The sequence below is a fragment of the Eriocheir sinensis genome, unplaced genomic scaffold (assembly GCF_024679095.1).
Source record: "Eriocheir sinensis breed Jianghai 21 unplaced genomic scaffold, ASM2467909v1 Scaffold1832, whole genome shotgun sequence".
NCBI classification, from domain to species: domain Eukaryota; kingdom Metazoa; phylum Arthropoda; class Malacostraca; order Decapoda; family Varunidae; genus Eriocheir; species Eriocheir sinensis.
Window position 1 is genome coordinate 12,501 of NW_026111220.1, and position 5,609 is coordinate 18,109.

Consider the following 5,609-nt stretch of genomic DNA (forward strand, 5'->3'; position numbering starts at 1 on the left):
ACTCTTTCACCCCTCCATCCCTCTTTTCCACTCATCCACCCCTCCCTCTTTACTTCCTCCCCCTACCTCCTTCATTATCACACCCACTTTCCATCCCTTCTATCCTTCCTTCCACTCTCCCACCCTCCTTCCCTGCCTTCCTCATTTTCACTCTCCTATATAGTCTTCCACCTCTCCTCCCTTCCTTCCATTCTTCCACCTCCCCTGCCTTCCTGTCTTCCCTCCTTTTTTTTTATATCCCCTTCAATCTTCCACTCCTCCCTCCCTCCTTCCCTGCCTTCCCTCCTTTTCCATATCTCCTCCAATCTTCCATCCTTCTATCCCTTCCCTCCCTCCCATCCTCCCTACCTCCTTCTCACTCTCTCCCGTTTTCCAAGTCCTCCTGTCTCCCCCTCCTCTTCCTCCCTCCCTACCATACACTTCCATCCCTCCCTCACCTCCCCCATACCACCTCCCTCCACCCCTGCATCCACCCCTCCACTCACTGTTGGTCGTGCCGCCGAAGAGGGAGAAGGTATAGGTTGATCGTAGGTTTCTGAACTCGTCCCTGCTAATGTCGTAGATGTCCAGCTTCTCCAGGTTCCCGTTGCGTAGAATCATGCGGTGAAGGTGTAGAACAGAGCTGGCCGTCCCCCCGCGCCCTGCCACCGGCTCAAACACGTACTGAGGGAGGGGGGGAAGGAGGCGGTGAAGGGGGAGGAAGTGGATGTTAAGATGTGGTGAAGTGGTGACTGGTTAGGAAGTGTATATGGTTGAGAGGCAGTGGAGTGGATGTAGATTGTGGTTGGGGTGGATGTGGTACTGAAGGAGGCGGTGAAGAAGGTGGAGGAAGGGGATGTTAAGATGTGGTGAAGTGGTGACTGGTTAGGAATTGTACATGGTTGAGAGGCAGTGGAGTGGATGTAGATTGTGGTTGGGGTGGATGTGGTACTGAAGGAGGCGGTGAAGAAGGTGGAGGAAGGGGATGTTAAGATGTGGTGAAGTGGTTGCTGGTTGGTAAGTGTAAATGGTTGAGAGCGAGTAGAGTGGATGTGGAGTATGGTTGGGGGTGGATGTGGTACTAGAGGAGGCGGTGAAGGAGGTGGAGGAAGGGGATGTTAAGACGTAAAATGCGGGTGGTAGTGATAACATAGTGGTTGAGATGTGGAAGGAGGTGGAGGGAGGGTAGGTAGAGATGGAGGTGGTGGTGGTGGTGGTACTGTGGTTGTAATGGTGGAATATGAAGAAGGTGGATGTTAATTGCTAGTGGTGAAGGGTTGTGTTGTGGGTTTTCAAAGAGGTGGAGATGGTGGAGATATAGGGGTGGAGGAGGGAAAGGAAGTGGAGGGATCGGAGGGAAGAAAGTTGTGTAGGAAGTGGAAGAAGAGGACGAGGAGGAGGCGGAGGAGAAGGGGAGAGCGTTAAGAGGAGTGGCCGACGCTGTTGTGGCTGCTGCCGCTGAGGTGGAGGAGGAGGAGGAGGAGGAGGAGGAGGAGGAGGAAGGCATTTAAAACAGGGGAAGATGGTGAAGATTGGTGGAGGTCAGGGAGAAGCGAAGGGTTAAGAGGATGAAGAGGAGGAGGAGGAGGAGGAGAAGGAGGACGAGGAGGAGGAGGGAAGGAGGAGGAGGAGGAGGAGGCGTTTGATCAAGTCAGTAGCCAATCTGCTCTACACCAACCCAGAGGAAGGAAGGAAGGAAGGAAGGAAGGAAGGACGGAAGGAATGAAGGAAAGCGGTCGAGGGAAGGAGAGATGTGACTGGTGGAAAATGGTTGAAAGGAGGGAGGGAGAGAAGGAGGGAGGGAGAATAGGAAGAAAGGAGGGAGGAAGGAGAGAGAGAGAGGAGAGAGAGGAGAGAGAGAGAGAGAGAGAGAGAGAGAGAGAGAGAGAGAGACCTTCCTTCCCTTCCTCTTTTCCTCCTCCTCTTCCTCCCTTCACCCCCCCCCTCCCCCCAAGGTATAGATGTCATCAGGATATCTAAATCGTTGTTCAGAAAGCCAAGACTGCATTCAGGAGGAGGAGGGAGAGGAGGAGGAGGAGGAAGGAAGGAGGGGTCATTCTGGCACGGATCTTGGTCTTGTCCCTCTCTGCTCCTCCTCCTCCTCCTCCTCCTCCTTCGTGTGAGGGTGAAAGGGGCGGCCGATGAGGGGTACCGTGGCGCCGGTTAGGAAAATGGAGAGAAAAATACCTCCATTCTCTCCATTCCCTATTCAGTGGCGGGAGAGAAGGAAGACTGGAGGGAGGAGCCGATGATGTGAGAGAGAGAGAGAGAGAGGGAGAGGGAGAGGGATAGACAGACAGACAGACAGGAGAGTATATGACTTGAGAGGAGATTAAGAGTGAGTGATTGAGCGAGTGAGTGAAATGTGAGAGAGTGGCGGATAAAGAACGAGAAAAATGAGGAAAGGAACGAACGGAGAGCGAGTGAGTGAGCGAGTGAGTGAGTGAGTGAGAGGAAATAAGATAAGAACAAAAAGGAGGGTGAGTGAGCGAGTTGTTTTGAGTGAGTGAGTGAGTGAGTGAGGAAATAAGATAAGGACAAAAAAGAGAGTGAGTGAGCGAGTTGTTGTTATAAGTAAATGAATGAGTGAGTGAGTGAATGAGGAAATAAGATATGGACAAAAAGGAGAGTGAGTAAGCGAGTTGTTTTGAGTGAGTGAGTGAGTGAGTGAGTGAATGAATGAATGATACAAGAACGAAGATAGAGAGTGAGTGAGTGTGTTGAGTTCAAATATGAGTGAAATAAAGACTAAATAAAAAAAAAAAACTACCAAATAACAAATGAATGACTATTATAGAAGGTTAACAAAGGACAGTACCAACCAAGCAAACAACCAAGCAAGCAAGAGAGAGAAACAAAGTAAAGAAAAAATAAAGCAAATTAATTAAGTCACTAAACCTATTGCCCACCATAAAACAAACCCCTTGAGGTCAGTGCCAACGATAACAGTCACTAACCAGACGCCGTTCCCTATACAGAAGCTTACCATGAACCACCGCTATGCTGTTGAAAATGGTCACTACTTCCAACATTTAGATTTCTGTCTCCTCGAAATAGCACGAAGAAAGTATGCCAGGAAAAAAACAGCAATGAGAAGCAATGGTCATGGTAATAGTATGGCGCTTGTATGGCAAGGAAAAAATAGCAATGAGAAGTAATGGTAATGGGAATAGTATGGCGCTAGTATGTTAAGTAAAAAAAAAATAGAAATCAAGTATGTGGAATCCAATGAACGCGGAAAATAGTTTAAAAGCAGCCGTTTTTTTTTTTTTTTTAGGTGGTAATAACTGTTTTTTTTTTTAATATAGGGCGTTTATTTTGTAACTGCGTGAGGGTTGTTTTTTTTTAAGTACTGATAGATATAACTAAATAGATAGATAGATAAAAAGATAGATGACTGATAAATAGATCGATAGACAGGTAAACAGGTAAGTGAGGATACCTTTTTTATAGTAGACAGATTTTTGTAGATATGTAAACAGGCAGATATAGAGAGCACAAGTTCTTTAGAGGAGGTTAATATTAGTATCCATATTTTGAAACATTTTTTTTTTTTTTGGGAGGGCTTACATACCCACATTTGACAAGGCTTCACTAGTGGTTATTTGCCTGTTATAAATTATTATTATTATTTTTTTTTACATTAAAGGATGCGGCTCAAGGGCAACAAAAAGAGTACAAAATAAAAACCCGCTACTCGCCAATCCCACAAAATTAAAAAGTAGCCATGTATTTCCGTGTTGGGTAGTTATATGAGCCTAGTGATAGTATGAGAAAGCTTTGCCCCATAAATGTGAATAAAAACACACTCATGAGAACGCAACTTTTGTCGGTTCCACGGGAGCTGGTGGGCCTAATCCTTCAGGGGTGGACTCGCGGACTTGGTATCATTGCTTGGGTAACGGTACTGATTCAAAGAGGTAGCAGAGAACAAGAGATAGTAGGCCATGTCACGTCAGGTTGGATCTAGTAAACAACAGCCAATGAGCGACGCAGAGACTGTCACCCAAGCAATGATGCCAAGTACGCGAGTCCACCCCTGAAGGATTTGGCCCGATAGCTCTCGAGGAACCGACTATAGGCTCCCTGGCGCCCTTTGCTATAGTTGTTGTGAGAGCCGAAAGCGTCTGATGATATAGAAGAAGAACCCACTGATGAGAACACGACTAATCTCTTTTGTGACCTTTGGAAATAGTTCTTGTTGGAGCCGATAGAAAATACAAATAAGCGATAATATGAACAGATAGCATTAATTAGTCACACTACAACATTAGTAAAAAAAAAAAAAACATTCACGCGTTAATATAGATAAGACAAGCATCAGAGAGAGAGAGAGAGAGAGAGAGACCTGACTTTCCTTTCCTTCATCTCCTCAAAAAAATGAAAAAAACAACAACCATTCAAGCAATAACATAAATGAGAGAGAGACCTGACTTTCCTTCCCTTCATCTCCTCAAACAAAAAAAAAAAAAAAAAAAATTCAAGCAATAACACAAATATCATGTCATACTAAAAAAAACATTCAAGCGATAGCATAGCATGTCATAATCTAAAATAAACAAGAAAAAATCAAGCAGTGGTACAGATAGGAGACAGTAGAGACAAAGAATGCAGAGGTAACTATTGTAGAGTGAGACCCGAAGAACTGTTAACTCACATGCATGACGCGAGAGTTGTTCCCGGCACCCACGTTCTTCCACACCGCCAGCTGCGTCCGCTCACTGAGGCACCGAATCGTGTTGCCTGAGACCTGAGGAGCTGTGCTGGCTGTGGAGGGTGGGGGGAATGGGGTGGTAGGAGAAGGAGGAGAAGGAGTAGGGAGGAAAAGGTTAAGAAGGACGAGGAGGAGGAGGAGGAGGAGGAGGAGTAGGAAGAGAAGAAAGACAAGAAGGAAGATGATTATAAGAACGAAGAGAAGAAGGAGGAGAAGGAGAAGAATAAAGATGACGAGGAGCATACGAAAAGATACGATAAGGAGGAGGAGGAGGAGGAGGAGGAAGAGGAAGAGTAGGCGGTGGGGGAGGAGGAGGAGGAGGAGGAGGAGGTAAAGGTCGAGGTGGGGAGGAGGAATTTAAAAAGGTGGTTAGTGGCGGAGGGAGTGTTAGTTTTGTTTCTGTAATATTCTGAAAGGGGAAGAAGGAAAGGTTGTGTTGAGGGAAGCAAAACAACAACAACAATAATGATAATATTAACATGGGTGCTAAGTATTACGTTCTCTCCCCACAGATGGCGCCAAGCAACACAGAGCTTTAGGGACAGGTAAGAGAAAAATGTGAGAGAGAGAGAGAGAGAGAGAGAGAGAGAGAGAGAGATTACCTGAAGTCTGACAGTATTATTGCGGTAGGTGGGTCATTACGTCATACTACTACTACTACTACTACTACTACTACTACTACTACTACTACTGCTACAACTACTACTACTATTACTACTACTACTACGGGCCTCCTCCATTAGAATTGCGTTGTGAGAGGTATCTTTTCTCATATCCTTTCACAAACTACTACTACTACTACTACTACTACTACTACTACTACTACTACTACTACTATTACAGCTGCTAGTCCTTATTCTTGAGGCGTAGTTCTAAAACCCACCGCAAAAGTTCGCCTCAAGTGGTCACATGTATT

The 5,609-nt window shown here is 45.8% G+C and overlaps 1 long non-coding RNA gene across 2 annotated transcripts in view; it reads right to left on the reverse strand.

Moving 5' to 3' along the window:
• LOC126990636 (uncharacterized) overlaps window positions 1-4,749 on the reverse strand; it is a 15,136-nt gene extending 10,387 nt beyond the window's left edge. For both annotated transcript variants that reach the window (XR_007744608.1, XR_007744609.1), the window contains exons 1-2: window positions 4,637-4,749; window positions 486-663 (exon numbers count right to left, since the gene is read on the reverse strand). This is a non-coding gene — a long non-coding RNA (uncharacterized LOC126990636). The remainder of the gene's footprint in view (window positions 1-485; window positions 664-4,636) is intronic.
• Between the last annotated feature and the right edge of the window lie 860 nt (window positions 4,750-5,609).